The sequence below is a fragment of the Silene latifolia genome, chromosome 7, assembly GCF_048544455.1.
Source record: "Silene latifolia isolate original U9 population chromosome 7, ASM4854445v1, whole genome shotgun sequence".
NCBI classification, from domain to species: Eukaryota; Viridiplantae; Streptophyta; class Magnoliopsida; order Caryophyllales; family Caryophyllaceae; genus Silene; species Silene latifolia.
The window spans coordinates 1,532,167-1,556,640 of record NC_133532.1 but is presented as its reverse complement, the minus strand read 5'-3'; the positions used below and the strand labels follow the sequence as shown (position 1 = coordinate 1,556,640).

The 24,474-nt window shown below is 39.6% G+C and overlaps 1 non-coding gene across 1 annotated transcript; it reads right to left on the bottom strand.

Annotated features, from left to right (window-relative positions):
* Positions 1-11,077: 11,077 nt before the first annotated feature.
* On the bottom strand, positions 11,078-11,184 carry LOC141593673 (small nucleolar RNA R71). The gene has a single exon (XR_012521744.1). It is a non-coding gene; the product is annotated as a small nucleolar RNA R71 (small nucleolar RNA).
* Positions 11,185-24,474: the final 13,290 nt, after the last annotated feature.

Sequence of the window (24,474 nt, the reverse complement as noted above, 5' to 3'; positions counted from 1 at the left end):
TGAGGAAGAAAGTGAAGAAGCAAATGACAAGGAAAGTGGCAATGTGACCACTTCTCATGAGGGAAGTGATGATGATAGCATGATGGAAGATTAGCAAGCCTTGGAGATTCCTACACTCTCATGGTTTGTCTCTTTCTCTCTTTGTATTTTATTTCATTTTGATCATTGTTGGAGTAGTCCTAGCCCCATTAAAGGACTCACACCTCGGTACCATTGAGGTGTTCTCATTCTATTGTTCCCGTTTTCAAAAATTCAAAATGACAAATTAGTTTCATGCATAGCATAGTGTGTGCATGAACTATACCCATCCTTGGACATTAGCAATAGTGTCTCACTCGGTTTGGGGAAGTTAATGCATACACAACGGGAGGTAATCTAAATTATCCTCTCCGTCATAACAAAAACCATGCATCATGTAGCATAGCTTAGTATAGATTGCATTTAGTATAAAAATCATGCATAATCTTTGCATAATTTCCATCATTTTGGCCATTGAGGACAATGCCCATATTAGTGTGGGGATGGGAATTCTAACATTTAACTCTTATTCAAAAATCCAAAAAAATTGAAAAATTTCAAAAATCATAAAAAATTTGAAAATTGAAAACCCAAAAACATGTTTATTTCCTTTTGTAGTCTTATATATATTGTCTTGTATATATTGTGTTTGTTCTATCCTTGTTCACATTGATTGACTACGCCACATCCGAGACATGAGGATATTGAAGACCGCATGGTATGATCTTTCCAATCTCCTTTTTCCTCTTTATGTTAATGACTATGTGGCTTTATTTTGATTGATGCGGTATAACAATGTGAATTTAGGACTTGCATTTAGTTTATATGTCATATTAGTTGATAGAATCACTTGCATTAGGATGTTTATATTAGTTGCATCATGGCATGTAGTTGCATGTTAGAAATGTTTTGAAAAATGCCTATTTAGGAACTTTGACAAGAGCAACTAAGCCATTATAAATACTTGTTCAACTTAAGACTTTGCCTACTAGAATGGTTGTAAAACACCCTAGATAGTGTCATACTAGTGTCTTTTGACCCATGACCCAAGGCCTAGTCAAGGGTTTGCATGTGAGTCACCTATCCAACCCCGTGATGCGATATGGACTTGGTTAACTTGTCTAGGTGACCTTGTTTGACCTTGTGGTAAGGCAACCCAAAAATATTTTCTATCAATAAGCTTGAAGTGCTCATTTCAAAGAAATTTTGTCATGTGGAAGTAATGTAATGCCAAGGAAACCTCAAACGTTATGAATTGTTGAAAGTTGAGAAATTTAAGTTGTTTTGATGGAGGCGTACCACTTCGATGTGCTTTGGTGCGGGATCCATTGAATTGGGCCCCCATACGGTTGTGAATTCGGCCGCCGAGAGACAGAGTGACTATCACCCCGAAAAGCTATTGTCTAGAGGTTAACCGGTTGCCTAATAAGCGATTGACGAAAGCAAAGGACACTAGCCCGGAAGGGACAAACCCCATCTTTAATTTTTGAAATGTGAAAGTGAAATGAGGACAATTTTGAATACTAGTCATATCCACCCGTTGTGAATAAAGATTTGAGCATTTCATTCCCAAAAAGCCTTTTGTCAAGCCACTTCGTCGAGCTTGGGACGATCCACGACCTCTAATTTTGTAGAGAATTCGAGACTTGTCATGTCATATGCCACTAGCATCATAGGGATCATCATTCCACCACCATCTGATCGCTCTTGACGAAAACATTTGGAAATTGAGGACGAAAGTAGTCTAGTTTAACACCATTTGGACGTGATTTAGTGCCATCCTCTTAGACTTAGTAATTTGTTGAACTAGTATTTGTGAAGGATTACATGCTCTTAAATTTGTTCCTCTTTAGTGCCTCCGCCACTTGATGAGGGAGTGGCTATTCTTTTTGTAGATGCATCCATTATGTGTTTTTGTGTGCTTAATGTTTGGATGTGTCGCCATTTTGGCAAGACCCACCTTGCCTTGCAAGAAGGCATCCTACCTCATGGTTGTCTTGTTGTGAGTTGAAGGGGCGGAGTGAGACCCGCTAATTGTCTCATATCGGCTATATTATTAGGATAGGTTAGTATTGGTCCTAGTCTTTGTCACCTCTTTACTTGGGACGAGTAAAGGTTCGGTTTGGGGATATTTGATGTGAACATTATTTGCGCACATTTAGTCCCCTAATTGAGCCTATTTTGCATACTTTTATAACATTTCATGACCATTTTATCCGTCAAATCCTTCCTATTTGCTTTCCTAGTGCATTTTACATGTTTTGTAGGAAAGAAGATAATAAGGCGGAAATTCCCGTCTTTCGTGCATATTTGGAAGCTTATTGACGATATTTGATGGACTAAGTATGAAGAGGAAGCAAGAATGATGACCAAGGAAGAATAAATAAAGAGTATATGGAGGCATCTTAGGCTTAAAAGCAAAAAGAAAGGGAATAGCAGCTCAACCCGCGCGGGTCAAGTCTATCTGGAGCAGGATACTGATGAACCCGCTCGGGTTAATTTCAACCCGCTCGGGTTGAGGCTCAGGACGCCCATATTTCGCTCGGGACGGGCGTATTCCTGGACAGGAAACTTTTTCCTTGCTACGTGAGCTACAATCCGCCCGTCTTCACCCTTGGACGCCCGGATTCGGCTCAAGCACGAATTATCTTCTTCAAGCAACAAAGAAAGAAGCCCTTCCTTCGAAAAATACCGGCTCCTCCTTGCTCAATCTAAAAAGTGTAATTACTAGTTTAGCCCTTAGTTAACCCTAATGCATCCTCCCTAATTTTCACTATAAATACCTCATTAGTCTAATTAGAGGAGCATGTTCTTCTTATCAATAATTAGTGTAGTTAATATCAATCAAATCTCTCTTTAATATTGTAATCAAGTATTAATCAAGTTTTAATCCAAGTTTTAGTTCTTTAATCTCTCTTTTGTTCATCCTCTATTTTGGGTAATTGAAGATTATTTGGGTTATTGTTGGGAGATTGACAACCTCTCAATCAAGCATTCAAGTACTTCTATTATTCTTGCTTTGTTATTGGAATCATTAGTAGGTATAATATCTTAATCCCTTTTTAGTTATTGTTAATTAATTTCATTTATTCATCATGTTTCATATTGTTGGTATGATTGACAACCTTGCTAGCATGATCAACATGATAATGAGTGAGTAGTCTCTTAGCTAGGGTTAATGGGTGATTAGGGGAAACCAACATGGGGAATGATTCATGCTTAAATTAATATGCTTTCATGTTTTATTTGCTTTCTTGTTTTGATCTCAACTCATGCACATGTTATATTTGATGAAATGCTAAGCCTATGAATCCTTGCATTTACTATCATCTTCTATCTTTTCAATGAGACTTGTAAGACATAACCCAACTCGAGTCTCATTAGACCATGCATGTTGTTGAGTAGGGAAGATTAAGTCGACTTGTAGGTGTTGTACAATCTAATCGATTCGGCTCCGGGACCCAAACTTTCCTAGGATTGTAAGATATAACCCAACTCAATCCATCACAACAATAATTGCTTGCTTATAATTTGAGAACATGTTTGTATGATCATATCCCATGATTCCCCTATGATCCCATGACACCCTAGTGCCTTTAATCAATTGTTTACACCCCTTTAATTCATCTTGCTTGTTTATTTTCATTGCTTTAGTAACCTTCTACATCAACCCAATTTGTGACACCCCTTAGACACCACTAGTTATAATAGAAATCTCATTTCAACTCCCGTCCCTTGGGATCCGACCTTTACTTACCTCTTTACTAATTGTAGAGTTGTTTGTGGAGCTATAAATTGTGTTTTGATTCGACCGTGACCAATGACCACATCTTAATTTGTGAACACTTAGCAGGATCGCATCAGTGTGCAAAGGTCTATTGAGGATCTTTATCATGACAATTGTAGATACCTCATTTCTGCACCTCCCGCAAACCACCCGGTGATGATTGGGTCGCATGTTTTGTATACGGAACGATTTGTGATAGTTCGTAAGTTTATCGTCAAGTGATCTCTCAAACACTTGTGTCTACCTCTTAATTGTCATCTACGTGCCGATATGGTCGTTTTGGCAGTAATTAGAGTACATTTGGAGTCCGGGTCAAAAAACCGTCTTCATTATCTAATAGCCGAGTCAGAATGTTCTAGAATGTTCGGGATATTTCTATTCCATATTTTCCAATCTTTTGATCTTTGGTAAAATATCTCCCGTAATATTCACACAAAATATTAAGGAAACGAGATTAATCCGCTATTCGATAATAGAAACGCGGAAATCTTTCTTCCACGGGAGGAAACCCGAGGAAAGGACGCGGCAGTCTTTGCGCCTCTTCCAAGGGACGCAGTGCCTGCTGCGCCTCTTCCTCAGTCCTTTTCTGTGTATTTTTTTCGTATCTTTTCGAGATTCACTTCCAAAGTTTCTACGAAAACCCTACTTCCTCCGTGTCATTAGTATAAATAGAGACCTTTGGTCTCACATATTTCTCACGCGAGTGTCCGCCCTTCTCTTCTCCCTTTGCATTATAGACCACTTTCTTACTTTTTGGCGTCTACGTGCTTGAACATTCGACCACGTAAGCTCGGATCTTTCTGAGTACCAGCCTCGTTTTGCATAACCGACCAATTTGACCAACTACATCAATCAACATTAACCAATCTTATTCGTTTTCCTCCTAGAGGGCACTTTCTTCTACATTCGAGTCGAGCATCACTAAACGTTAACTTAGTTCATCTCGTTTCGCCAAACATGTAAGTCTGAGGTTGTAAATCCATCTTTTGTTTATTGTTCTTTATTATCGTAATCACAATTGTAAGATTTATATTCAAAATATGCTTAAAATCGATTTATAAAACCTTGTTTAAAAACCTTTTTTACGGATTAGCAGAAGACAACCGTCGAGAAAGGACGCAGCAACTGCTGCGCCTCTTCAAAGGGACGCAGTACCTGCTGCGCCTCTTCGTGAGGCTGCCACAGTTCCTGCTTCCTTTCTTCTTCCTTCGTCTTTTGATAATTCTATTATTTTGTTTCGTTATCAATTGTTCATATTTCTTTTAACACGATAATTTAAGCATGATAATTTTAACCTGTAATTTATTAACAATTCTTCATAATCTATCATCTTTTAAATTCCCGACTTAAATCCCTTATAATTCATATTTGCGGGTTTTCGTCATTAAAATCAATTCGGGTTTTAGAGATTCGATTTACCCATATTGAATCTCTGGAATTCATCTTTGATATATTTGCATCTATTATTTATCGTCACCATCATTAATTCATCATTAATAATCTGTTTAGTCTAATTAATTTGATTAGTTTGTTAATTTGTAATTAATAATCTCATTAATCTTGTATATATTCGTTCTAATTAGTTTCATTCATGCTTTATCGTTTTTATGACCTCAATCACATGTAAATAATATGTTAATCACTTTCATCCGAGTCAATTATTCATAATCAACCATTAAATTCACCAATGAACATTAACTAGTTGCGGTTCCGGCTTCACAGCCAGAACTCAACTCAGGAACAGACGCAGCGACTGATGCGCCTCTTCCAAGGGACGCAGCTCTGCTGCGCCTGCTCCCGGTTGATTTCTGTCCTTGAACTCTCGTTTCTGCTTTGACTTAGTTATTAATTACGTATTTAATTAGCTATTTCTCGTTTTATCATCCATAATTTGTTCGTTTATTCATTTATTCTTTTTTTTCTAAAACCATCTGTTTTAAATGTATTTTCGACATAAATCGTTAAATCCGATGTAATTATTGTAATTTTCCTTTATTGTATTATTATTGTATTTCTTTTGTTGTATTCCTTGTATTTTTTTCACATGTAATAAACCTAAATTCCTACTTCGACCCAATTGTATGCTAAATTACGTGTCTACCGACTTAGTTAATTCTCATATGCTAGGATTAATTTATTGGATGTTGCATTGCATGCATATAATCAACAATATATCGAGTATAGAAAATTTCCCTAATCATTAGTAGAGGCCGCTATCGAGGCGGGCGGGATTAGGTGTTTGATCAAAAGAGCTTCCTAATACGTACCCTCACCCCTTACTCCAGGTTTCTGTGAACATCCGTGTTCATTGGCATCCACGAGAGTCATTCTAGACATAGAACGCTAAGGGTAATGAGTGCTTGGTGTTCATATCATTACTTTGTGTCTTGACATGACACGAGGTATTCGAACGGTTTCCAATTTTCCACAATAAATTGGTGGCGACTCCACAAATGTAAACAAACAAAGAAGGAAAAACTTGCTTTGCTTTTTGCCCCCGTGGGCCCGCGTCCACAGTTTAGTGACTCTGCTGGGGATAATACACTTACGTGTAGCCAAAAGGGTGAAACTTGAACAAGGTTAGGGAATAGTTTGTACAAGACAATTGTCGGTTTTCATAACTCGGTCTTCCTAGATCGTTTCATTCGGCCTTCCTAGGCCCAACCCAACCCATTCGACCAATCGTCCCGTCTAAACGGTCCTAATTCTTATTTGGACTTAAGGATGGATAGCGATTGACGTCATCCATACCATGGTACTTACTCTTGTTTGTACCAAGGACTTTCACTACTTGAGGAAATGGACTAGGAATCGGCCTTACACTTGTTTGGTACGAGCCTCTCCAAAGACCTCGGGTTTGATTGTTCGGTATGGCAACCCACCCTTTAAAACCAAAACCCTTCTAAATGCACTCAGCAACCCGTTATAATGCCTGTATAATGTTTGTACCATATGTGATCACCATTTCTAAACAAAACCATGACGATTTTTGTAAAATCAAAATCCCTTTTAAAATGTAAAAATTTTCGAAACATAGGCCTAATATTAGCGCAAAACCAGTCGAAACTCTGTCCAATTGTCGAGTCAAAATTCGGGCCTCAAAACCCATTTCAAAATCTCACTTCGAGTCCACTCCTACAACTACACTAAAGTTGACTAGGACCAACGTTTTCAAATTTTGTCATTTCCTCAAAACTCACTTGACACAAGTGGCACACTCCCACTTCACGAGTCAAACATTTCTTTTCGAGTAAGTGTGCTAGAATGGTCGATCGTGTTTTGATTCGTCGTCGATCTCTTATCTAGTTTCCAAGATGCCTAAAACAAGCGATGTGAACTTCAACCAACTCCAGAATGGTAATGATCAAATCCTAGCCGCACTAGCTTGTCTCCAAGTCACTCAAGACCAAGTGTATGATCGCCTTGACACAATCAAGGGCCGAATATATGCTGTGGAAACGAGGATGCCTCCTCGAGAAAGTGAAGTGGCTGACGAATTTGTGAACAACTTCGGGGATGAAAACCCTCCCATAGGTATGACTACAGCTGACAAACGACTCCAATACTTGGAGGGACAATTGATGTATCTCACAGGGGATGACATTTATAGGGAAAATAATCGCAAATAAGAAGCCGTAAGTTCCAAGTTGTCAACCAACTTCAACATGACAGATATCCCTAAATTCAAGGGGTATGAAAACCCTTTGAACCATATCCGTGCTTTCAAGGATTACATGTCTATCAAAGGCATTAAACCCGAGATGTTCTTAAGGATCTTTCCTTCATCTCTTGACATCATCCCAAAACAATGGTTCTATTCTCTAGAGCATAAGAAAATTGCTACATGGGACGATGCCGCCATTGAGCTCGCCAAGCAATATGCGGATAATGCTGAAATCCAAGTCAACATGCGCACTTTAGAGGTTCTTACCTAAAATGACAAAGAAGTTTTCACCGACTTCCTAAGTAGGTAGAGGAAGACTAGTACTCAACTTGTTGAACGTCCAGATGAAGCTACCCTCGTTGAGAAATTCATGGACAACCTAAAGCCCATCTATGCAAGTCATTTGAGGTACCAAAACATTAAGACCTTCAAAGACTTAACCATACTAGGAACAAGGATCGAAGATGACATCCGTAAAGAGCTCTTGTCCAAAACGGTAGGTCGTGGATAACAAGGCTCAACAAGTTGTTCTTACGGCTCTACTAGCAAGGCTGATGAAGTTAACCTTCTCGAGCCATCGAAGAAGAATACCCCACCAAGGAAATTCACAAATCTTGGGGACACATATTCCAATGCTCTAAAAAGGTTGACGAAACTAGGTAAACTTCAACCCATAGGCCCTACACCCGAACCAGAAAATAAATCCAAGTTCTGGGATGAGAATTCGTACTGCGAATACCATAGAGGTAAGGGACATGATACAGAGAAATGCTGCAAACTGAAAAATGTACTTCAAGACATGATTGAAGACGGTCGCCTACCAATACCGCCTGGAGGTAACCCTAACAACACTCAGAATCCTCTTGGAATTCTAGGGATCATAAGTGAAGAATCTACCATAGATTGTTCACACCTCATTTCTCCAGTCGAAGATGAAATTCATGCAATAGAGAATGAAGGGAACTACTCTACCATTTCCCCAACCATCACCGATTTCATTGCATGGGCCAAAAACGTGAATAGGCAAGTCATGGAACTAGAGAGTGCAGTGGCAACCCTGCGTGATCCCAACGCAACACGTAAAGAACGTGCACCACTAGTCTTCTCTCAAAACACTACGATGCAAGAAGTAGCGGCCATGTGATGTGACCATAATTGGCGCATATTTAGCCCCCGAATTACCATTGTTTCCATGCTTTTTAGTGCCTATTTGGGTCATTTCTTATCTTTAGTTCTTTGTTTTGCATATTCTTTGAGATTTTGATCCCTTGGTAGGAAAGGAGTAAGAATCTTGCATTTTCATGGCAAAAAGAGGCTAAATTGATTGTATTCAATGACCAAGCATCAAGAAGAGACAAGACTAGAAGGCCTTTGTACATATTATAGTAGAAGAACAATGTTGAGAAAGGATCCTTGCGTCCCCAAGGAAATCCCCAAGGAATTTATGAAGAAAAGGGAAGAAAAGAAGAAGAATTGAAGCTGACCAACAATCCGAACGGATTGCAGACAATCCGCCCGTCCAGCCCAAAGACAATCCGAGCGTCCCTCCTTGGAATCCGCTCGGATTCCCCCTCAACAATCCGAGCGTCCCTCTCCGAATCTCGGATTGGATTGCACGATCCAAATCCGCCGTCCCGACTCTAATCCGCACGGATTCTCGCACAAAGACGGATTTCATTCTTCAAGCTACGAAAAGAGAAGCCCTTCTCTCAGAAAATACCGGGTCCTCCTTGCTCAACTTAAAAAGTGTAATTACTAGTTTAGCCCTTAGTTAACCCTAATGCATCCTCCCTAATTTTCACTATAAATACCCCATTAGGCTAATTAGAGGAGCATGTTCTTCTTATCAATATTTAGAGTAGTTAATATCAATCAAATCTCTCTTCAATATTGTAATCAAGTATTAATCAAGTTTTAATCCAAGTTTTAGTTCTTTAATCTCTCTCTTGTTCTTCCTTTATTTTGGGTAATTAGAAGATTATTGGGTTTATTGGGAGATTGACAACCTTCCATCAATCATCAAGTTCTTCTATTATTCTTTGCATTATTATTTTGGAATCATTAGTAGGTATAATCTCTTAATCCCTTTTTAATTATTGTTAATTACTTTCATTTGTTCATCATGTTTCATATTGTTAGTATGATTGACAACCTTGCTAGTATGATCAACATGATAATGAGTGAGTAGTCTCTTAGCTAGGGTTAATGGGTGATTAGGGGAAACCAACATGGGGGATGATTCATGCTTAAATCAATATGCTTTCATATCTTATTTGCTTGCTTGTTTTGATCTTAATACATGCACATGTTATATTTGATGAAATGCTAAGCCTATGAATCCTTGCATTTATATCATCTCCTATCTTTTCAATGAGACTTGTAAGACATAACCCAACTCGAGTCTTGTTAGACCATGCATGTGTTGAGTAGGAAAGATTAAGTCGACTTGTAGGTGTTGTACAATCTAATCGATTCGGCTCCGGGACCCAAACTTTCCTAGGATTGTAAGACATAACCCAACTCAATCCATCACAATAATAATTGCTTGCTTATAATTTGAGAACATGTTTGTATGATCATATCCCATGATTCCCCTATGATCCCATGACACCCTAGTGCCTTTAATCAATTGTTTACACCCCTTATTTTATTCATCTTGCTAGTCTATTTTCATTGTTATTTTAGTTTAGTAACCTTCTACATCAACCCAATTTGTGACACCCCTAGACACTACTAGTTACAATAGAATTCTCATTTCAATACCCGTCCCTTGGGATCCGACCTTTACTTGCCTCTTTACTAATTGTAGAGTTGTTTGTGAAGTATAAATTGTGTTTTGTATCGACCATTGACCAACGACCGCATATACTTAAATGTGAACACAAAATGGCCTCGATCAAAAATGGCGCCGTTGCCGGGGACGGTGTTTAATTGATTTAAGATTTATTTTATTGTTATTAGTTGTGTCTTTTTCACCTTGGGGAAGTAGAACTCCTCAAGGTTTGTTCTAATTGTTTTTGAGTTGTTTGATATTTTGCATGTCTGGAAGGTTACAAGGTGATTTGTTACCTTTTGACCGTGAAATCGAAAGAACCTTGACGAATAATAGGAGACTTGTTAGGAGGAATTTGAGAGGTGTTGGTGAAGTTGTTCAACCCACTAGTGAGTTTGTCAATCCTTTCGCAATAGAAGGAGAAGAGAACCCATTACACAATATCCCACAAAATCCAGCTACAATGCCTAAATTCTCGTCACACTCTATACCCACCGAGGAGAATCTACCAAATGGTACTCCTACACTGCAACATCTAACCGGAAATTTTATTGCCAAGTCCGCCTTCATCCAATTAGTGTAGAGGAGCCAATTCGGGGGGATGCCATGTGAAGACCCTCATTCTCATATGGAAACCTTTTGCGATTATTGTGATGCTATCTCTCAAACGGGCGTGACTCAAGACCAAATTAGATGGGTCTTATTTCCTTTTTCGTTAATCGGCACCGCAAAGCAATGGTTGAAGGGCCTTGATAAGGCCACCCTTGGAATAGATTCTTGGAAGAAGTTAGCTCTAGCTTTCTACAAAAAATTCTACCCACCGGAAAAGACTAACATGCTAAGAGCTCAAATTACGGGTTTTAAGCAAAGGGATGAAGAATCTTTGTATGAAGCTTAGGAGCGGTTCAAAGGTGTTTGTCGCTCATGTCCTCACCATGGACTTAGCGAATGGTCTTTGGTACAACAATTTTGGAATGGTTTATATGAAGATTCAAGGAACATTCTCAATATGGGATCAAATGGAATGTTCACCGAAGTTGATGACAATCAAACATGGAACAAGATTGAGGAAATGGCGGTCCATAATTCACAATATAGTAGACCTCGCAAGGCTACTAGAGGAGGAAAGTATGAAGTGGACTCCGTTACTCAACTAGGTGCTCAACTTAGTGCTCACATTGACACAATCAACTTGAAATTTGAACAAGCTATGGCTAGACTTGAGGAAAACTCAAAATCATCAAAGCATCATGTCAATGCCATGACGGCATCCTCATCAATCCCAAGTGGGATATGTGAGAATTGTGGAACTTTGGGTCATGACCCAAGTGAGTGTAGGGGAACAACCGAACAAGTTAATGCTTTCCAAGCTTACAAAAGTGGTACCCCTTATTCAAATTTTTACAATGAAAACACCAAGTTCCATCCAAATCTCTCATACAAAAGCCAAAATGTTCAAAACCCTCAAACAACATACACTCCACCACCCATGAGAAACCAAAATCAAAGACCCTTTTACAATCAAAACCAAGGTTACCAAAATCAAAATCCATACAATCACCAAAATGACCAAGGTTTTGATGTCCAAAAAGCGGTCCTCCAAATGCAAAAGAATCAACAAGAATTTTTCACTCAAATGCAAAAAGATAGCCAAGCAAAAGACACCACCATCAACAACATTCTAGCTAACACCAAGATGTTGGAAACACAATTGACTCAACTAGCATCTTCAAGCTCACAAAGACAAAAGGGGCAATTACCACCTCAAAGTAATCCCCCTAGACATGAAACGGTTAGTGCCATTCACTTGAGAAGTGGTACAAGGTATGAGGCACCGAAGAAGCAAGTTGAGGATGAAGTTGTGCAAGCTAGTAAAGAGGAAGAAATTGTGCAAAGCCCCAAAGAAGGGGAATCATCAAAAGAAGAAAGTTCAAAGAAAAATGAAGACAAGGCCAAAGAGAAGGAGCCCATTGTGATTAGACTTCCTTTTCCAAGTCGTCAAGCCAAGCCCAAATTTGATGATCAACTTGGAAAGTTCATGGAGATTGTGAAGAATTTAGAAGTCTCAATTCCTTTCACGGAATTAATCAATCACGTTCCGGCCTATGCAAAGTATATGAAAGATATCCTCACAAAGAAGAAGTCGATCCGGAAACTTGAGACTATCGCCTTCACTAAGGTGAGTAGTGCAATACTTCAAGGGAGTTCACCTCCAAAGTTAAAGGATCCGGGAAGCTTCTCAATACCGTGTACCATTGGCGACACGACGATCAACAAAGCCTTATGTGATCTAGGGGCTAGTGTGGGTGTCATGCCGTACTCGGTAAGTAAAAGGTTGGGAATAGGAGAGCTTAAATGCACCAATATCACACTCCAAATGGCCGATAGATCGACGAAGACACCATTAGGGATATGGGAAGATGTCCCCGTGCGAATTGGGAAGTTTTTCATCCCGGTGGACTTTGTCATTGTTGATATGGAGGAAGATTCCAACATTCCAATCATCTTAGGAAGACCTTTCCTACACACCGCCGGTGCGGTGATTGATGTGAAACATGGAGAGCTCACTCTAGAAGTGGGAGATGAAAGCATAACTTTTAATCTTGACAAAACCATGAGAGCTCCTCGTTTGCATGAGCCATGTTTCATGATTGATCATTATAGCCGGAAAGATGAAAGGAAGAAATCGGAACTCCAATGGAAGAAGAAAGATGAAGATGCTCCATTCAAAGAGCAAGTGAATTTTGACAAAGAGAGCTTGCAAGGCTCATCAAAATCAACCAAGGAAGAAGAGGATGACCTCATTGGCCAAGAGAAGAAATTGGGAGAGTTGTCTCCATCTAAGCAAGAGATTTTCAATGATCAACTCAATGAAGTTTGTGGTCTTTGGGACGACGAGTTTGAAGGGATTTTTAATCCCTACATTGGGCATGCCATCGATCATGATCAACAACAAGGGCCACGGTCTATTGAGGACCTCTACCATAATAATGAACAAGCTTTTGATTACTTCTTCAAGGTGTTGAGCAACATCAACAACACCTTGAACATGCCCCCTTGACATCTCATCAAGAATGAGAGTTTGGTGGAGTCCTCCCTAAACCACCACTTGTAAATATTTCTAACTCCCTAACTTACATTTCAATTTTTGTATTGCATTCTTGTCATTTTTGGATTTTTATTTACTTTGATCAAAATAATTGTCATGTAAGAGAGAAGTGAGGGAGGGACTAACGACTTCAATTGATGTGTAGTGCCTTACCTTAGTGTGGGGATGGGAATTGCCTAGGCTATTCATGCCTTAGTAGTGCCCCCACAATGAAGAACACAAGAAATGAAGAAGAATGGAAGATTGGTAAAAGGGAATGCATTGTGCACGAATGGAATGAATCCGGGTACAAAGGACCAGAATCCGAGCGGATTGTACCAAATCCGCCCGTCTTCAACAATCCGAGCGTCCTGCTGAGAAGACGCCCGTCCCTGGTGAGCTGAAAATTGAGAATTCTTGATCGTTAAAGAATCCGAGCGGATTTTTACGGAAAGACGCCGTCTCATAGAATCCGTCCGTCTTGTGAAGAAGACGCCCGTCTTTTGTTGAAGAAAACAAAGAAATTTCTCGGATGAAATCCGTCCGTCCAAAGCAAATCCGCCCGTCCCATCACGAGGAAGAATCCGAGCGGATTCCCCGAATCCGCCCGTCTTTAGGCGAGCTTCGAAAATTTTGAAGCCGAGAATCCGCACGGATTGGGCCTAATCCGCACGGATTGCCCCTGCGTTTTCGAAAATTTCGACTTCTTTAAATACCCTCCCACCTTCATTCCTTCATTCATTCATTCATAAACACTACCCACAACATCAAAACCCTCATCCTCTCCATCACAAAAACAAAAACCCTCAACAAAATCCACCAAAATCAAATCAAACCATCCTTCAAACAACAAATCAATCACTCCATCTTCAATAAAAATCAAAACCAAGAACAAAATCTTCAACCTTTGAGTCGATTTTTGATTTCATAAAGGCAAAGCCTTTCACCTTCAAATCGATTTGGGCATTCTACAAATTGAAGATTTTTGATTCTTTTCTTGGTTAGTTCATCAAATGGCAAGGACAAAGGGAGCAACAAAGGCACCAAAGGCAAAGGCTCTCTCTCAAAGGCAAAAAGCTCTCCAAACAAAGAAAGCTTTGGCAATGGTGGTATCAACACCAAACTTGGAAGTGCAACCACAACAACAACAAATTTCTATGGGAGCATCACCTTCTACTCCGGTAATCGATCAACTCTTGCATTATCCGGAGGTAACTTTTATTTCCGATACCCATAGAAATACATTTGTCAAGTTTGCTATGAAATCAATTCAATCCACCAAATTCATATGTGAAGATGCCTTGGAGAAATTGGGTGTTCTTGAACAAACAAAAGCCTTTTTCAATGCCATGGGTTTGAAGAAATTGTTTGAAACAAAGGAATCGACATACCCTTCCCTTGTCTTGTAATTCTTAAGTTCTTTAAAAGTTACCAAAGTTGAGGATAGGGAAAATCTTGAGTTTCGTCTAGCTAACATTAGTAGACGCATTACCTTTAAGGAATTAGGTGAAATTTTGGGTCTTAGCGATGAATCAAGATATCTTAAGCATTATGGAAAGTATGACCCCGAGCCTCTTTGGGAGGCAATCTCCGGGAAGAAATTTGATGATTTTCATGCTTGTCGTGCTCTTTTGATCCATCATCCGGGCATAAGAGTATGGCACAAAGTTGTGGGAAATACCATAATTGCTAGGAAAGACACCAATCATTTCACAAGACTTGATTTTATCCTCCTTGAATCGGCTTTGAATGTCGGAAGAATTCACACCAAGCCTTTCAATTATTTGAGGCTATTGGTTGATAGATGGCTTAATGTTGATAATGGGAAGAAGGGTACAACCGTTATTGTAAATGGCGGCCTAGTCACGGTCCTAGCCAAGCACTTTGATCCTAATTTCAATAAGGATAGAAAGTACAAGGCAAAGGAGGGTGGCCATCTTATTAATATGCACATTATGATTAACAAGTTCAAGTGGGTTGCCCATAACCCACTTGACACTAAATATGGATGGCTAACAAGTGAAGCTAGATCGTTCACCTTACCCTCGAAGATTTGTCGCCTAAGTGTCCACCGGACCAACTATCTACTTCCCCTATCCGAAGAAGCCGAGTACATCATTCAACAACAAAAGGGTGATCATGAAACCCCCTCCTCTTCCGTTGTTATACCGCCTTACCCCTTTGTGTATGAAGAGTTCAAACCGGAAGGAGTTGAAATTGGGAAAGACTATGTCACTCTTCTTATGCAAGCCATGCACAAGCAAGCTTATGAAGACCGGAAGAATGCATATTTGGCTCAATATCCTCCCCTCCTACATTTAGCTAGGCAAGGACTCCTTGATCCATCTTGTCCTTTGCCTAGTTGGGCGGATAAAGAAGCCTTGTTTCCGGGTGCATCTAGGGATGTGGTGGGAGATAATGAGGTTGTTGGAAATGGTGAAGAAATTGATGATAATGTTGAGGAAGAAGCAAGTGGAGATGAAGATGATGATGAACAAGATGATGGAGAAAGTGAAGAAGAAAGTGACAAGGAAAGTGATAATGTGACCACTTCTCATGAGGGAAGTGATGATGATGATAGCATGATGGAGGACTAGCAAGCCTTGGAGACTCCTACACTCCCATGGTTTGTGTCTATATCTCTTTGTATTTTATTTCATTTTGATCATTGTTGGTTTAGTCCTAGCAACATCAAAGGACTCACACCTCGGTACCATTAAGGTGTTCTTTATTGTTCCCATTTGTAAAATCCAAAATGACAATCTAGTTTCATGCATAGCATAGTGTGTGCATGAACTACCCCAATGCTTTGACATTAGCAATAGTGTCTCATTTGGTTTGGGGAAGTTGATGCATACACAACGGGAGGTAATCTAAATTATCCTCTCCGTCATAACAAAAACCATGCATCATGTAGTGTAGCTTAGTGTAGAATTGCATTTAGTATAGAAATCATGCATCATCTTTGCATAATTTCCATCATTTTGGCCATTGAGGACAATGCCCATATTAGTGTGGGGATGGGAATTCTAACACTTAACTTTTATTCAAAAAACCCATAAAAATTGAAAAATTTCAAAAATCATAAAAATTGAAAAAAAAATTGAAAAATTCAAAAACAAGTTCATTTCCTTTGTATATATTGTCTTGTATATATTGTTTTATCCTTGTTCACTTTGATTTACTACGCCACATCCGAGACATGAGGATATTGAAGACCGCATGGTATGATCTTTCCAATCTCCTTTTTCCTCTTTATGTTAATGACTATGTGGCTTTATTTTGATTGATGCGGTAAAAACAATGTGAATTTAGGACTTGCATTTAGTTTATATGACATATTAGTTGGTAGAAACATTTGCATTAGGATGTTTATATGTTAGTTGCATCATGGCATGTAGTTTGCATGTTAGAAAAATTTTGCGAAACCGTCTATTTGGGAAGCTTGATAAGTGCATATAGGCCCTAGTAGATGCTTTTTATTCTTAAGACTTTGCTTGTTAGAATGCTTGTAAAACACCCTAGGATGTGTCATGCTAGTATCCTTTGACCCATGGTTTAAGGCCTAGTCAAGAGTACCTTGTGGTGTGATAACTCCTTGGCTACCGTTTATTCCAAGGTGACCCTTGAAACCATGCATACATCTATCATTCATCCATGTTCTACCATATTTTTGTCATCAAAGGGAATGGGCACAAAAAGAAATTGTTCAAAAATTTGAGTTCAATGAAATGAAAAGTGAAAGAAAGTTTGCAAAAATGCATCAAAAGAAACGAGGAGCAAAAATAGACTCCTAAAGCTTCAAATACAAGGCACCCTCGTTACTAATTGGGGTGACTTTGAAAATGTTCAAAAAGAAATGCAAAAAAAAAAGTTGTCAAGCATTGAAATGCCAAAAATCAAAAGAAATGGCAAGAAAGTGTTCTCAAATGTCAAATGCCACATGAAATTGGGGGGAAAAACAAAAACAAAAGCAAACTCCCAAAATGAAACTCAAATATCTATTGATCCCTTCATCCATCGTATCCATTTTGTGCATGGTAGAGAGGGGACGACCCTTCTTCTTGTCTAGGCAAGAGGGGGAATTCCGCGATCCTCCAGTGTTTCTAACACCATAGGGAGTCTACTCTTGACGAAAGCATTTAACGATTGAGGACAAAGGTACCCTAGCTTGACACATCTTGGAGGTGATTTATTGGTATCCTTCTAGGCTTAGTAGTTTGAATAAATTGCATCTATGAAGGATTGTGTACCCTTGAATTGCTTCCCTTGTAGGTAATTTCCGCCACTTAGATGAGGAAAGTGGCTATTCTTTTTGTAGATGCATCCATTATGTGATTTTATGTGCTTTAATGTTTGGATGTGTCGCCATTTTGGCAAGACCCACCTTGCCTTGCAAGAAGGCATCCTACCTCATGGTTGTCTTGTTGTGAGTTGAAGGGGCGGAGTGAGACCCGCTAATTGTCTCATATCGGCTATTATTATTAGGATAGGTTAGTTTTGGTCCTAGTCTTTGTCACCTCTTTACTCGGGACGAGCAAAGGTTCGGTTTGGGGATATTTGATGTGACCATAATTGGCGCATATTTAGCCCCCGAATTACCATTGTTTCCATGCTTTTTAGTGCCTATTTGGGTCATTTCTTATCTTTAGTTCTTTGTTTTGCATATTCTTTGAGATTTTGATCCCTTGGTAGGAAAGGAGTAAGAATCTTGCATTTTCATGGCAAAACGAGGCTAAATTGATTGTATTCAATGACCAAGCATCAAGAAGAGACAAGACTAGAAGGCCTTTGTACATATTATAGTAGAAGAACAATGTTGAGAAAGGATCCTTGCGTCCCCAAGGAAATCCCCAAGGAATTTATGAAGAAAAGGGAAGAAAAGAAGAAGAATTGAAGCTGGCCAACAATCCGAACGGATTGCAGACAATCCGCCCGTCCAGCCAGCACAATCCGAGCGTCCCTCCTTGGAATCCGCTCGGATTCCCCCTCAACAATCCGAGCGTCCCTGTGGACAAGGCCCTCGGGAACTGCGTCCGAGGGATCCACACCCGGCATAATCGACTCGAGGTTCTTTCGAATCGAATTAAGACATATTAGAGTCGCCACCAAGTTTTATGGGAACTTGGAACCGTTCAAGTCAACTTTACACCTTTCATCAAAAAGCATAAAGCCAATCGACTACGAGTGATTAAAGATAAAGACTTGTACCCTATATCACTCGATTTGAATGACTCTCGTAATCCAATGGTATTTAGACGGATCCACAAACCATAGATATTGAGTAAGGGGTGAGGGTACGTGTTGGGAAGCCCATAAGGACACCCAACCCCGCCCGTCAATAACGGCCTCTACTAAGTCAAGTATGGATTTCAAACAAGGTCATAGCTACTACGATATATGAAATGCAAACATCGTTTTAAACCCTAACATGTGACAACAATTTCTATGTCGTTTTAGATGCAACTAAACTAACTTTGTCAAAGTTGTAATTTAGCATGTGGGTTGATTAATCTAACAACATACAAACGAAACAAACAAGGCTTGATGGGGAATGGGGGAGCCGTTGGGATCTACCTATTACAAACCAGGCATTTCATGCCGACACAACAACAAATTAAAGATACAACTCGATCTAAATACAAATGCTACATACGACGCAATACGTGACAACACACACGGCCGTTTGGCCTTAAAAACCGTGCACATGAGGGGTGGCCCACGGCTCACATGACCCACGGCCTTGGGTCACTCCTCGTAATGCGTGCTCACGCTTAACCTCATCGAATTAGACATAGGGCTACGCACCAAAGCATGCATTAGCATAAACCGGGCCATGTTGCTTTAAACAACATGCGGCTTACTACGCTCCTACAAGCATTGGGGAACAACCGTCTAACCAAACAAGACTAAGGTTTTTAGAAATCATTTGACTCGATAAAAGAAAACAAACTTGAAAGATTACAACTCGATAAACAAACTATAAATTACAGGCTACAAAACAAACAAAGAACAAATGATAAACAAGGAACGGAAAACGAAACGAGAAAGACAAGACACACGGCCACCCTCACGGCCAAGACAAGGTCAACCTAGTTCCTAAGTTAGATTCATTGATTAGATCGAATGTTTGCGAAAAGGGATAGGAAACAAGTTAGAAAACGAGTTAAAAACGATGTTGATTGATGGTCGCATGAGGGTGCATTCTACACGGCCTAAAGGGTCTAATTAGGTCAAATTCGCTAATTAATTTAACTCATCGAGTGTCAATAAGAAGGTGCTAATCACGCACTCTTATACTAGCGAGAAATTAGGTGAAAGAGAGAGATGCATTCAATTATTTACAGAATCGTCGATTGATTTTATAACTTACATTGAAGCCACCTATCGTGTCTAATTAGGTTATTAAATTAAATTAATGCTATCTAAATACGTCATAGGTTAACAATCAGAGGTTAAACTAACATACAACGGGTCCTAGGGTATGTCGATTTGGCCGAAACAATAAGGGGGTCGAAAGCGAAGATCGAAGTTAGAAACTTGTTTTATTTATGCCCTACCTTGAACACGAGGATATGTAAATGAGACGGGGGTGTACGACCGACAGAAGTAGCGGTTTCTTTTCCCATCTCAAGTCAACGCGGGTGTTCATGGTGGTAATTTAAATCATACTCGGACTAACTAGTTTCATAGTTAATTTAAAACAATCGATAAACAAAACGAAAACAAACAAAAAAACAAACTATAAAAAGAGCATAAGAAAACGAAATAAAAAGAGGAAAGAGAAGGGGATTTGATGCACCCTCAACCTACATGTATCGTTGACACCGTCTTGGGTCGTAATCGATGGTAGATTTTATCTCGAGAGGCCGTCGTCGACGAAGAATAAAGCAAACACGCGTTTTGGAAACTTTCTGGACAGCGATTTTCAAACAGTGATATCTCCCTCGTTTCACGACGAAAATTCGATTTAAAAGATGTTTTGGAAACTAGAAAGAGAGGAGAACAGGAATCTTAAAGCAACCCCCGCTCGTTTTGGGTTATTGGGCACGAAAAACGAGCACAAACAGAACTGGACAGACAAGAAGAAACCGCGAAAACAGAGTGTTATTTCACTCTGTTTTTCGAGGGATTTCGTGTACTCTCAAGGGCAATTTGGCTCGTAATTCTTTGTCTAATGTGTAGATGGATGTTATGTGGTTAATTAGGAACAAGAAAATCGAATTTTTATGAAGGTTTGATGGAGGAACGAAAGGGTTTTCGAGGAGGACACACAAACAGTTTCAGTTTGTGTGTCGGTTTGGTTTAGGGTTTTTGAAGGATGTTTAGGGTTTGTTTCTGAGGTTTAAAGCTTGTGAGTGGTGGTTGGATGTATGGAGAACTTAGAGGAATGAAAGTATGGTGAAGGGGTGGTATTTATAAGGGTTTAAAATAGGTTAAAAGAGAGGAGGAGGCAGTCGGGCTCAATCCCATATGGCTGCTGTCCATCGGTTTTTGTGAGGGTTTGAGGGGGGTTTTCTTGGTGATTAAGCTAGGATAATATGGGTAGGATATTAGGGTATGGGTTAGGGTTAATGGGTACGGGTTTTGGTGGTGTTTGGAGCGGGTTTTGGGCTCGAGATTGAGCTGCCAAAACAGGGGCTGCTCGGTTTGGTGCGGGCTGTTTGGGGCTTGTTTTGGACGAGAATTTGGGCCGTGGTTGGGGGGTTCGAACAAGGGTGGATGGGTATTGGCTTAGGTGGGTTAGTGTACTCGAGATTCGTGCCAATTCGCAAAAGAAACGGGCTCAAAAACCGAGCTAAAATCGAGCTCAAAAACACACGGTTGAAACGAGTTCTTCGCTTTAAAAATCGATTTTTCAAATCAATTAATCCATTAAAATAAATGACTTTTCAAATCAAATATATTCATAAAATGATTTTTCAAATCAAATATTTATTTTATTTTCAATAAAATAAACTTGGGAAAAATAAAATTCAAAATAAATTAAATTGAAATCACTTTTAAAAAAACTTTAATTTAAATATCATTTAAATTAATGAAATGAACTCACTAAAAAACATTAATTTAAATATCATTTAAATTAATAAAATACTTCATCGACGACGCCCATTCTACCTCGTAAAACGAGCTCCAAATAATGACAATGACAACTAAAGAATACATGTGTCCTATCATCATCGGGTGTTTGTCGGGTTCTCTATAAATTCCAATATCGACGGATACGGGTATCTACAGTCCCTCTCCTGAATCCGCTCGGATTGCACAGTCCAAATCCGGCCGTCCCGACTCTAATCCGCACGGATTCCTGCACAGCACGGATTTCATTCTTCAAGCTACGAAAAGAGAAGCCCTTCTCTCAGAAAATACCGGGTCCTCCTTGCTCAACTTAAAAAGTGTAATTACTAGTTTAGCCCTTAGTTAACCCTAATGCATCCTCCCTAATTTTCACTATAAATACCCCATTAGGCTAATTAGAGGAGCATGTTCTTCTTATCAATATTTAGAGTAGTTAATATCAATCAAATCTCTCTTCAATATTGTAATCAAGTATTAATCAAGTTTTAATCCAAGTTTTAGTTCTTTAATCTCTCTCTTGTTCTTCCTTTATTTTGGGTAATTAGAAGATGATTGGGTTTATTGGGAGATTGACAACCTTCCATCAATCATCAAGTTCTTCTATTATTCTTTGCATTATTATTTTGGAATCATTAGTAGGTATAATCTCTTAATCCCTTTTTAATTATTGTTAATTACTTTCATTTGTTCATCATGTTTCATATTGTTAGTATGATTGACAACCTTGCTAGCATGATCAACATGATAATGAGTGAGTAGTCTCTTAGCTAGGGTTAATGGGTGATTAGGGGAAACCAACATGGGGGATGATTCATGCTTAAATCAATATGCTTTCATATCTTATTTGCTTGCTTGTTTTGATCTTAATACATGCACATGTTATATTTGATGAAATGCTAAGCCTATGAATCCTTGCATTTACTATCATCTCCTATCTTTTCAATGAGACTTGTAAGACATAACCCGACTCGAGTCTTGTTAGAATATGCATGTGTTGAGTAGGAAAGATTAAGTCGACTTGTAGGTGTTGTACAATCTAATCGATTCGGCTCCGGGACCCAAACTTTCCTAGGATTGTAACACATAACCCAACTCAATCCATCGCAATAATAATTGCTTGCTTATAATTTGAGAACATGTTTGTATGATCATATCCCATGATTCCCCTATGATCCCATGACACCCTAGTGCCTTTAATCAATTGTTTACACCCCTTATTTTATTCATCTTGCTAGTCTATTTTCATTGTTATTTTAAGTTAGTAACCTTCTACATCAACCCAATTTGTGACACCCCTAGACACTACTAGTTACAATAGAATTCTCATTTCAATACCCGTCCCTTGGGATCCGACCTTTACTTGCCTCTTTACTAATTGTAGAGTTGTTTGTGAAGTATAAATTGTGTTTTGTATCGACCATTGACCAACGACCGCATATACTTAATTGTGAACACAAAATGGCCTCGATCACCATGGTTGGTGAACTAGTCGACCAAATTATCCAATTGGAGGCCGAAATCATAAGAATGAGGGAACTTGCTACTGTCAATGGAATATGGGCCGATGATGATGATGATGAGTATCTCACTGAACACTACCTAGTCAAAATCAGTGAGGAAATAGTCCAAAATTATGAAGATCAAGATGTAGACCACCTTACTCATTCGGGACGCCCATACCAAAACACTTCTCAAAATGGTCCCGTAGCGAATGGTCCAACCAATGTGGTCACACCAAATGATAATGAAGATGGCTCCACCGACCATTTGCTAAAGCAACTACAGAAGGCAAAGGCTGATCTTTCAGTCTGGCAACTAGTGGCAAGCTCATTCCCACATCGCCAAGCTTTACTGCAAGCCTTGGCCAAACTAAATGTAGCACATAACTCCACACCCGATGACGCAGTCAACTTGGTCTTCCAAGAATCACCAAAGCTAAGTAATCCCATTACTTTCTCGGATGAAGATTTGCCACCCTTTGGTTCTAGTCATAACTTGGCCCTTTATATAACTATCATTTGCTTAAAGAAGAATGTGCCAATGACTTTGGTAGATGATGCCTCCGTAGTCAATGTCATACCCTTAAAAACGGCATACAAATTGGGCATGAAAGAGTCGGATTGGACCCCGACCAACCAAGGTGTTCGCGCATATGACGGTACACGACGAAAGGTAGTAGGACTTGTTAACCTAACCATAGCCACAGGGCCGATTGAGCGAAAGGTTAACTTCCAAATAGTGGACATTGAAGCATCCTTTAACATACTTCTGGGAAGACCTTGGATTCACGCTTCCAAGTCGTTGTTTTGTGCTAATTTAGGCCATGTGTACAAATGTATGTTCTATGTGATTTCTGTGTAAATTTCGGCAGCATGACGGCGTAAATCGTCATCTACCAAACCTGTTCAAAGCTAACCTGTAGGTACAAACAAAGCAACCCAGCAACAAAGGCACTCAGGCCATCATATATATAACCAAGAGAGGATATGTACACCAAACTGGGGGCTCGAGCCCCAAAACAAAGTCCGAATGTCCAAAATGTAGGTTCTAAAAATGTACAAAATGTGCAAAATACAGCCGAAAACAAAAAAAAACAAGCAGCAAACTACTGCTGGTCGCCGTCTAGCTCACCAACGTTCGCCTCGAGAGCAGCAACCTCGGCGTCGCGGACCTCCAGCTCCAGCTCACGCTCCCTCTGCAAACGATAAGAATTGGCTCATGTCAATCATTTCAAACATAAGGAAAGTTAGAAAATTTGAAAATGAAGCAAACGGAAGGTTCATACCTGATGTCCTCGGCCGCCAGTAAGTGCCTCGACGGCAGTAGCCCTCAGCCGGTTGGCTACCCTCCATAAAGCCACGAACCGGGATGGCGAAACCTGCATTTCGAAAGAAGAGATTCTTAAACGATTGGACAAACGCAAGCAAATGTGTTCTTACATAAAATTATACAAGTTAGGAGACTCACCCTCCGAATCAGATGCTACCACTCGTCCAAGCCAGCATCTCTCACCGCCGCATCAAAGTCGCGCAACTCGGAGATCATCGTCATCCCCGTCACGTCGG